The following is an 11,222-nucleotide window of genomic DNA, read 5'->3' on the forward strand; positions in this document are numbered from 1 at the left end:
TGAGTGGTACTGGTGGCCCTGCTGCTGAATGGAGATCAGCCTGAGGAAGGTGCCTGGTATCTGTCACGCAGGAGATGCTCAAAGAACGTTTCTTTCCTCTTTCCCTCCATTCCAACTCCCGCCTTCTCTCCTCTTTCCCAACTGTGGTGCCTCGGCTCCCAGGATAGGGATGGGGCCAGGGTCACCTGTGCTGATGGTCCTCTGTGGCCTCCAGCCCCAGAAAGGTGCTGCACTCCCCACTCACCAGGCAATAAAGGCAAGACACCTTCCGGAGAAAAAGTGGAATTCTTCTAGGAAACATGGGGAGGGCAGAGAGAGCTGGACTTGTCCTTTTTCCTTGGGGAAGAGATTGCTTTGCAAGGGAACAGCAATGATGTCCTCTCTGTGGGCTGCCAGGGCCCTGAAGGCACTGCAACCTTTCAGTGACTGCCACCCCACAGCAGCACATCCCACCAAACACCATGGGCCTCGTTCCTCCCTCTCCATAGTCCAGACCCCTCCCAGGACCCTCAGAGCCCTCCAGACCAGGCCTTGCTAGAGTTGTTTAAGGGAGGGCAAAGGAAGGAGCTGGCTCCAAGTCTCAAAACAGGTGTTAGGGTGGTGAGGGGAGGGAAGCGACTTTGGCGAGAGTCCCCCGGATGGGGTCACATTCCAGAACAACTGATCTTAGAGCCATCTGGTTGCAGTGGTCACAGAGGCTCATAAATAGATCATCCCCTTCCAGAGCCAAAAAAGCATCTGCAGGCCTGGTCTGGGTTCCAGCTAGCTGCAGCACCGCTACTGATTCACTGGGCAACACTGGGAAGTCACTTACTCTTTCAACTGCTTGGTTTCCTCACCTGTAAAAGAGTCAGTTGGACTTAGTGACCTCCATGACGCCTTCCAGCCCCAGTATTCTAAGGTCCTGTGGTCTTAGGAGGCCAGCCTCCACCCACGCAGCCTCAGCCGGTGGCCAGGGCAGGAGCCTGGTGTGCTTGCCACCTTTTCCGGTTGCTGTGTGGGTTTCCACCCTCCAGCAAGTGGCTGGCAGCCACCTGGGCTCCAACAGCTCATAAACAGATGGAAAATTACTCACACACTCTCGAAAAATATCACACTTTCCCAGCCCCCGACCCTTCTTGTCTCATCAGGATGGCTGAGGCGCTGGGGAGGAGGAGGGGGCAGGCAAAGGCTCCAGGGGTGTGGCCAGTGGAAGGCTGCTGCAGGCCACAGGTGCTGGCTCCACTCTTCCTGGCTGCAGCCTGAGCCTTCTCTCACCTCTCTGGGATTCTCTAAGGATACTCCCAGAAAACGTCATGATGGGATCAGAGTGACATCATCATACACTTTCTCCTGCCCCCAGGCCAGGTGAGGACAGTGTGACTCTAATGTACCTTCCCAAGAAGATATTCTAGCCTTTTCCCCTTTGTGTGGTATAGACAGCTAGGAAGTTCTTCCCGAAGTCTAACCTTTATCTGTCCAACTGCATCGCCCAAAAGGTCATCCAGTACCTTTCACTGCGTCCAAGTGGGTCCACAACCAAAACAGTCTAAACCTTACATTTACATCCCATGTGTACAAGTGACTGCGGGGGTACAAAAAAGGGGTTCTAAGGGTTGGAGACTTTCTGCAGAAAGTCCTTAGGGCCTAGGGGACAGACCTATGGACAGCTGATGATTGCTGTCCATCTCAGCTGAGGTTGGGAGAGGGCGCAGAATGTCCCAGAAGCTCCTGAACAAAAGAACAGTGATTCCCAATTTTGAATTGCATACTAATCCCCTGGAGGGGTAGAGGGATGGGTCCTGTTAAAATGCAGAATCTGCATGAGCAGGTCTGAGGTTCTGCACTTACAACATACTCCCAAGTGATGCTGATGCTGCTGGTCAATGAAGCTCACTTTGAGTGGCAAGGATCGGAGCAGTGGCTCCCAAACCTAGCTCTGCATCAGAATCACCTGGGAAGATTTTTTTTAAATCCAGATTCTTGGGCCCCAGCCCTGAAGATTCCAGTTCATTAAGTCTGAGAAGGGGCCTAGGGATCTGCACTTTATAGTTTCCCTAGTGCTGTGAGGTAGACAGCCTTGGGAACTAGACCTCAAGGGTCCCTCACAGCTGCCCTTCTGCATAGTCTAAAGTCATGGCTAAGAGCATGCATGAGCTTTGTATTCAGATGATCCATTTTACCAACTGATCAATTCCCTACATCTTCACTTCCTCATCTGTAATAAAAGGATCACAGGACCTCCTTTAGAGGCTTGTTGCAAGGAATGAGGTAGTCTGCCAAGGATTAGCCTAGAGCCTGGTAACATAGTAAGCACTCACCAAACATTAACTACCAATATGATTTTTATTACACACACTGGGCTTCACCCGGTTTTCATCATTTTAGTCGACTCTCTTTTAGCTTTTATATACACATTTTACATCATGTTTGCTTGCACTGACTTTTCTGTCCCAGAAGTTTAAGTGCACAGAATGGGAGAATGTATGAGAAGGGAAGGATGAAGATGGGGTCTTGGTGTATCTAATATTCCTACATCAGACCAAGAGCTGCTGAAAAGGCAGGGCCCTTGTTTTATTATTTATCTCAGTATCTCTTGTGTTAGGCATTTCAAGTACACATCAAAGTTTACAAAAACAAACAGGTGGACAGACGGATGGGGGGATGGATGGATGGAGGGATGGATGGAGGGATGGGGATGGATGAATGGATAGATTAAGGGAGGGAGGGATGGATGGATGGAGGGATGGGGGATGGAGGGAGAGAGGGAGGGAGGGATGGGGGATGGACGAATGGATGAATGGATGGATGGAGGGATGGGGGAGGGAGGGAGGGAGGGATGGGGATGGAGGACTGGATATATGGATGGAGAGAGGGACAGAGGGAGGGAGGGATGGGGGATGGATGAATGGATGGACGGATGGATGGAGGGAGGGATGGAGGGATGGGGGAGGGAGGGAGGGATGGGGATGGAGGACTGGATATATGGATGGAGAGAGGGACAGAGGGAGGGAGGGATGGGGGATGGATGAATGGATAGATGAAGGGAGGGAGGGATGGATGAATGGATGGATGGATGGAGGGAGGGACGGACAGAGGGAAGGAGAGAGGAAGGATGGATGAATGGATGGATGGATGGAGGGAGGGAGGGACAGAGGGAAGGAGGGAGGAGGGATGGATGAATGGATAGATGAAGGGAGGGAGGGATGGATGAATGGATGGATGGATGGATGCATGGATGAATGGATGGATGGACAGAGACACACCAATAGTTTGGTCTCCTCTTCCTTCCTGACAGACCCAGAACTCAGGCCAGGGCTCTGCACTGGCATCAGCTGCTCAGGAAGGGGCAATAATACAAGAAGAAGGAGAGCTGAGGAGAAAGCCTGCCTCTGTCCTCTCCCCATGGGGGAGGGATCACCCACCTCCTGGCCCCAACTAGGGGCTTAATTGCACCTACACCAAATCTGAGCTATCAGTTCGCAACACCCGGGGTACTCTTGCCTCAGGCCTCTCAGGCCTTGGCCTGCTTGAGCTCTGTGGGGCGCAGAGGACAGGAGTGGTCCAGTCAGAGGAGAACATTCTGGCCCAAGAAGGCCCTAGCACCATAGCCAGAGAGGGCTAGCAGGAAGGCTGAGGAGCCCCACAAGTCTGAGCTGAGGTGTTCCCGCACTGCTCCTGGGTGGCCTGACTTGGGCCAATTCTGTCCCAGACCGGCATTTACGGCGGAAAGAATCACCCCTGATCCCCTGGCCCAGCCCACCACGAACACTCTCCTAGCATCTCTCAGGAGCCAAATTACCCATGTTCAGACCCTTGAGGGCTGCAGGGGGCTGCCCGCCCGCCCACCCACCCACCTACCCACCTCAGAGCAGCCTCTGCCCCAAACGCATGTGGTAATCAACTCCCGGAACCTTGGGAAGATCCAAATACAGTAACATATAATCACGGAGCCCAAAATAGCCATGCCAGGGAGGCCATCTGCCACCTCGTGCATCCCTGGGGACCCCTCGGCTGGGCCCTACAGCACAGCTGGGCCTTAGGGCCCTCTGGCTGGCAGGCAGGATGGGTGGTGCCAACAGGGTTCACTAGATCACCTGCACAGCTTGCAGGCAGATTTTGGGGGGGAGGGGGCTTTTCCACAGCAGATGGCATCTTCAGGACAAGGCCTTAGATGAGAGCACCCCAGACCTCTGGCCTTGTTGCCCCTGTTGCTCCCTTCTCCAACCAGCTCTGGGCCTCACTTGGCCAGATGCTCCCACGGTGGGCACAGCCGGCTCACGACTACTGCCCACTCTAACCCTCCTGTTCTCTTTTTCCTGACTCTAGCCTCAGCTTCTTACCCCCAAGTGCTCTCTCACAGGGTCCAGGCCCACTTTCCCTCCTCCCCTTGTAGTGGGTGAAATAGAGGCCCCAGAAGATATACAACTCCCAGAACCTGTAAATGGGACCTTATTTAGAAAAGGGGCCTTTGCAAAGGTATTAAGGATCTTGGGGTGAGATGATCAGGATGATCCAGGTGGGCCCTAAATCCAATGATAAGTATCCTTATCAGAGACCATAGAGAGACACAAAGAAAGAGGAGAAAGCCACGTGAAGGCAGAAGGCAGAGACTGGAGTGATGCAGCCACAGGGAACGCCAGCAGCCACCGGAAGCTGGAAGAGGCAAAGAAGTACTCACCCCTAGCACCCTCAGAGGTACCGCAGCCCTGCTGACACCTTGGTTTAGAACTTCTGGCCTCAGAACTATGAGTGAATGCATTTCACTTGTTTTAAGCCGCCCAGTTTTTGATGTTTCATTAAGGCAGCCCTAGCATAGCAATACCACATCCTTTTCTTCTATAACAGTGGTCCTTAATTTTCAGTGTGTGTCAGAATCATCTAGAGGGCTTAAGACACAGGTGACTAGGCTGGGCATGGTGGCTCAAGCCTGTAATCCCAGCACTTTGGGAGGCCAAGGCAGGCGAATTATGAGGTCAGGAGTTCGAGACCAGCCTGGCCACCATGGTGAAACCCCATCTCTACTAAAAATACAAAAAATAAAAAATAAAATAAAAAAATACAAAAAATTAGCTGGGCATGGTGGAACGCACCTGTAGCCCCAGCTACTTGGGAGGCTGAGGCAGGAGAATTGCTCGAACCCAGCAGGTGGAAGGTTGCAGTGAGCCGAGATTGCACTACTGCACTCCAGCCTGGGTGACAGAGCGAGACTCTGTCTCAAAACAAACAACAACAACAAAAACAAACAAACAAACAAAAAAGACTTTGTTTTTTATTCTGATCTTTAGTCCTTCACCCAAGGACAATTTCCTTGTAGTCGCCTTCCCCCACCACCAACCCCATGATGTCTTCCTCCTTTCCTCAGTGCTCAGGAGACTCAAGAAAATGACTCCTTGAGAAAAATCCCCAATTTCATGCACAACTGGCTCCTTCTCTCGGAATCACCCAGGCCTCCCACTTGGGCCCTCTTGAAGATTTGCTTCCAGGAGGCTGTGTGAGTGGTAAGGTCAGTGTGAGTGGTAAGGTCAGTCATGGTTGGGCCCTTCTCCTGTCACCACAAGATCCTCCTCAGCTCCATCCTGGCTTCATCTCTAACCCACTGGGGAATCCCAGGCAAGTCACCTCCTGCTCTACACCTTCCCTGCAGGTCTGTCTGTAAAATGGGGCTATAATTGCATTGCTACTCCTCACAAGGGAAGACAGAAGAGCCACTTCTGGTGAAAAGCTCCTAGAAATGTCTTAATGCTCTTCATAAGAAGATGGTTATTAGGCATGACCAGCCTCAGGCGTTCTCTTGTGGACTCTTTGGGGGTGCTGATCAAGGCCAAGGGTCTCCAGGGCTCAATGCTGATACCACAGTGTTCACATCCCCTACCTCCCCAGGTAGCCAGAACCATCCCCTCAACCCAGGCTCCCCTTAACTCTAGAATACCTAGGGTAATGACAGAAATAGGGCAATCCAGGAGCCCCAGGCATGCCCCAGCAGAGCTCACAACCCAAGGTCAGCTCTGGGAGCAGGTGCCCTGGAAATACCACGGTTCCCGAGCCCCACTGATAGGCCACTTCCCAAGGTTTGTCATCTCATTCAGCCCCCTCAGAATTGCTCTTGAGAGGCAGCCCAGCACCATGGTTAAATGCGTGGACTCTGGGCCAGGTTGCTTGACTTTTGACCCAGGCTCTGCTATAAGTCACTTTGTGGCTCTGTGCCTCAGTTTGCTCATCTATAAAATGGGGATGACAAGACATCTAGCAGTAGCCATCCCAGAGGAGCACTGTGAGGGTTAAGTGAGAGAATAAGTGCAATGACTTGCACATGGAAAGTGCCATCTAAGTGTTGGTTATTGTTGTTCGCCTGCCCTTGGGCATTAGTCTGGGGGTACAACAGTCCTTCGGAGGGCGATCAGAGGCATGAGATGAGGGGGGCCTGCCCAGAGGTCCCTTGCTTTTGGCTCTCCCTGGGAACACTGCCAAACTCTCCTAAGACCTCCAACGCTGGACAAAATGGTTCAGCCATTTTCTCCTGGAGCAGCTCAGGTCTTTCCTCCTCATCTCAACTCACAGCATTCCCAGGAGACTGGAAGGGTTCCAAAAAGATACTTTCCATTGCACAGTAAGGGAAACTGAGATCCAGAGAGGGCAAGCACCCAGTAAGCATAAACAATTCAAGAGCAGAGCCAGTAACCCCATTAGGAAGTTCCTGTACCTCTATGCATGATATTCACTTGGGACATCTGTCTGCCAATCATCCCACCGGACTCTCATTTTAGAGACAGAGAACCTTGGGCTCAGAGAGAGGAAGTGACTTGCCATGGCCTCATAGCTAGTGATAGAGCTAGGACTTGAACCCAAGTCTCTGGATCCTAAAGATTATAGCTTTAGAGGATGTACTAAAGGATAGGGGTTAAGAACCTGGTACTTTGGAGTTGGAGCTAAACTAAAGTCCCAGCTCTGTTACATCCTAGCTGTGTGACCTCAGGCAAGTTGCTTAACTTCTCTGGGTTTTAGTTGCCTCATCTATAAAATGGGAATAAGAAACACTATTTTACAGGGCTTTGGGGATTAAATGAGATATATGAATGTGCTTAGCATATTGAAATGTGCTAAGAGGGAGCCATTCCACCTTCCCACGTCACCTGAACCCAGCTGCCTTCCCCGGCCCACGAGCACACCAGCACATCATCTATCCACCCTGGCTGCTCCACCTTTTTCCTCTCAGCAGGCAACCAATTTGTTTTGGATTGGCTGGCTTGGGCTGAGAGGGTTGGGGTAGCTCTGCCTTGGGTTTCAGTTTGGAGTCTGATACTGCTCTTGATTCATTTCCCCGGCTCTAGACAATGTTTGCTAGTTTCATGTGGCTGTCCTTCGCATTATGCATTTCCCCACTAGAGTATCCAGGTTTGGGCTGTTTGGCTGTTTTCTCCCCTTTAGTCTTGCCACTGTGCTTTTCCAACTCTTCTCCTGGGACCAGCCTGCCGGAGCTCCCCAGGACCCAGACCAGCGCAGCCCCCACTTCTTCTGCTTTGCCATGCTGTCTCCCCATTGCCCTGCCTCATCCCCGCCCAGTTTCTATTTTCCCCCAGGCTCTGCTGGCTTCCCGTGGTTTCTCTTGGCCTTGACTCAAGCCTGGCATGACATGTCTGGCATGGCCATTCTCCCCCCTCCCACACTGGTCAGGGAGGAAGCAAGTGTATCCAAGGAGGAGGGTGTTGTGGAGCTGGGTGCTGCCTGCCCAGGTGCCAAGCCAAACAGTTTGTGCACCACATTCAGCTGGGTCCCTGGGCCTAGAATGCCTGGCTGGCCCCCATTCCCTAGCCCTAGCCCCACTCCTCACTCACACAAACCTACCTCTTACTGTGCCCCCATCTGGTTCTAGCTGGTAGAAAGCGAACCACAAGACTGAACCTTCCCTGAGGCTCCAGGAATGTCCACAAGAGTTTGCTCAGGTCCCTAAGTGGGCTTGGTCTGCTCTGGGAACACATCACCCCAGGAGGGGCACGGGCAGGGGGTGCATCCTCTACATACTTCCCTGATCCGTTGATTTCCAACAAGAAAGACATTTCCATTTGCTGGTACACCTTGGGAAGCAGGGAGGGTCACCCAATGACAGCCATCAAAAGGCGGCTTCCCTTGTAGCCTTTGGAGTCCAACAACTGGGTGTAGGCTTGCCATGCCCACTCACCAGCTCTGACCTTGGAAGAGGCCCTGAACTTGTCTGCCTCTATTTCTTCATCTGATAACAGAGACGGCGATTATTAGAGAGGGGTTTCTGTGAGGAATAAATCAGACAATATACATAGAACATCTCATGTAGCTTTAGGGGAGCTTTAGCCTGGCCTTGGGCATTAGTCTGGGGGCATGACAGTCCCTTGGAGGAAGGTCAGAGGTATGGAATGATGGGTCCCTGTTGGCACACAGGGAAGTCCAAAAAATTGTCATTTTTTCCCACTGTCTCCTTTCAGCCTAGCCACCTGGGCCTGCTTTTACTGTCACTATCTAAGACGGAAGGACCTGAATAAGATAGAGCAGCACCTTACTGTGGGGCCTGAGGCGGTCTCTCCCTGAATGTCCCAATTTCCAAACACTTAGAACATAATACCTACATACAGAATCTTTGAGCTGGATTACAGACCTCCCCTCTTCCCACCAACACACACACACACACACACACTGATGTCCTGCAGGTCAACTGACCAACTTTCCAGGTTCTCTAGGATACTTGGTCATCCTGCCTGCAGGCACCACAAACTCAACATGTCGCAGAGGGGCCTCAGCACATCCCCTTTCCCTGCACCCTCCCCAGAGCACTCACCTTCTGCGGTTCATTCGTTCTTTCATATCTTTTTTTTTTTTTTTTTTCTGAGATGGAGTCTTGCTCTGTTGCCCAGACTGGAGTACAGTGGCACAATCTCAGCTCACTGCAACCTCTGCCTCCCAGGTTCAAGCAATTTTCGTGCCTCAGCCTCTCAAGTAGCTGGGATTACAGGCACCCACCACCACGCCCGGCTAATTTTTTGAATTTTTAGTAGAGACGGGGTTTTGCCATGTTTGCCAGGCTGGTCTTGAACTCCTGAGCTCCGGTGATCCACCTGCCTCAGCCTCCCAAAGGGCTGGGATTACAGGCGTGAGCCACTGCGCCCAGCCTGCATGTTCTTAATAAGCTCTTACCACGTGCCAGACTCTTGCTGATGGTACACCCTGATGTCAAAGCCCAAGAACTGGGTGTCTGCTGAACTTCTCCTCTCCCTCAGCTCCCACATCCAGTCAGCATTACTACTACTAATGATCATTGTAAAAGTAGCAACAAAAGGTGCTGTTCTAATTCTTTTACGTATATCAAATCATTTCACTCTATGCTGTTGAGATACACAGATACTATTATTGCTTCCATTTTACTGATGAAGAAATGGAAACGCAGAAGGTAAGTAGTCTGCCCAGGGTCTTATAGGCAGTAAGTGAGTAAGTGAAGAAGCTGAGAGGTGAACCCAAACAATTTAACTCCAGAGTCTCACTGGCATGACTTCTAGATATTTCTAGTTTGTCTGCTTCTCCTTTCACCAATGCCCCTGTCTGTCTTTCCTTTGGCCACTAACATGCTGCCTTGGTTTAGGAGCCTCTTCACTGACTTCCCCACCTTCAGACTGCCCCCTATAACTGCTGCCAAAGTAACTTTTCAAAGACACAAACCCTATCACCTTGCTTTCCTGCTAAAAGCCCTCCCATGGCTCCCTGCTGTCTTAAGAATAAAGTCCAAATCCTTAGCAAGGTCCTGCCTACTTTTCAGGTATGACCACTTCTAACTCCAGATCTTTCCCCACTACTGCCCTTCCCACCAGTCCCCCAACACACACACACACACACACACACACACACACACACACACGTTCAGCCAGCCAAACTCACTTCCTTACAAATTCTTCAGAATTTACTTGGTTCTGAAAGATTCTCCCCGGGGCCTGAAAGCTTGAAGGGATGAGTAACTCCTCCCTTCCCAGGCCCAGTCGCCAAGCGCCGGGCTACTTGGCGCCAGCAGCGTGCTCCAGCAAGATAGGAGAAGCAGGAAAAGAGCCGGCAAGAAGACACCTACCCTGGTCGGAAGACACCTACCCCTGAAGATCGAGAAAGAGGCCATCCGGGTACCACGTAGCAGCTACGTCAGACTGAGCCGCCCCTTTTTTACAGAAGACAATAAAACCCCTGCCCCGTCCTCACTTGGGGCTGACGCCATTTTGGGGGCTGACGCCATTTTAGCCTCGGGCTGAGGCCATTTTAGTCTCAGCCCTCCGGCACCCAGGCTCTTGTTAAAACACACCGCCTCGTGTTAGCTGTTGGGGAGCTCTTAGGATTCCAACCGATACAAGAACCTTTCAGGTTCCTTCTTAACTTTGTGCCTTTGCAGCGTGTGCTGTTTCCTCTCTCTGAAACGTCATTCCCCGCCTCTTCACCTGATTTATACTAGTCTTTAAAGGCTCAACTCTGGTTCTGCCACCTGAAAAATTTTTGTTTAAAAAAAAAAAAATGGAGCTGGGCGCCATGGCTCACACCTGTAATCCCAGCACTTTGGGAGGCCGACGCAGGTGAATCACGAGGTCAGGAGTTTGAGACCAGCCTGGCCAATATGGTGAAACCCCGTCTCTACTAAAAATATAAAAATTAGCCGGGCGTGGTGGCCCACGCCTGTAGTACCAGCTACTTGGGAGGCTGAGGCAGGAGAATCTCTTGAACCCAGGAGGCGGAGGTTGCAGTGCGCTGAGATCGCACCACGGCACTCCAGCCTGGGCGACAGAGCAAAACTCTGTCTTAAAAAAAAAAAAAGGATCAGGCTGGGCACAGTGGCTTATTCCTGTAATCCCAGAACTGTGGGAGGGGAGACCGAGGTAGGTGGATTGCTTGGGCTCAGGAGTTCGAGACCAGCCTGGACAACATGGCAAAACCAAAACCCCATATCTACAAAAAAATACAAAAATTAGTTGGGCGTGGTAGTGCACGCCTGTAGTCCCAGCTATTCCGGAGGCTAAGGTGGGAGAGTGGCTTGAGCCTAGGAGGTGGAGGTTGCAGTGAGTTGAGATCAGGTCACTGCACTCCAGCCTGGGTGACAGAGCCAGATCCTTTCTCAAAAAAAAAAAACAAAAAACAAAAAACAAAAAAACGGCAGAGGATCAATGACTGGTTAGATGAACAATCTCACAATAACATCATCATATATTATAGCTATGTGAAGTCTTTTTTTTTTTTTTTTGCAAATC

The 11,222-nt window shown here is 51.3% G+C and overlaps 1 protein-coding gene across 3 annotated transcripts in view; it reads right to left on the reverse strand.

Moving 5' to 3' along the window:
- LGR6 (leucine rich repeat containing G protein-coupled receptor 6) overlaps positions 1 to 11,222 on the reverse strand; it is a 129,018-nt gene that overhangs the window by 72,474 nt on the left and 45,322 nt on the right. The window contains exon 1 of one of the 3 annotated variants that reach the window (XM_054462130.2): positions 10,084 to 10,220. The exons of the other annotated variants lie outside the window; for them this stretch is intronic. The gene's annotated coding sequence lies outside the window, so the exon portion shown is untranslated. Of the gene's footprint in view, positions 1 to 10,083; positions 10,221 to 11,222 lie in introns of those variants that run through there. 3 annotated transcript variants of the gene reach the window in all.

The sequence above is a fragment of the Pongo pygmaeus genome, chromosome 1 (genome assembly GCF_028885625.2).
Source record: "Pongo pygmaeus isolate AG05252 chromosome 1, NHGRI_mPonPyg2-v2.0_pri, whole genome shotgun sequence".
Classification (NCBI taxonomy): Eukaryota; Metazoa; Chordata; class Mammalia; order Primates; family Hominidae; genus Pongo; species Pongo pygmaeus.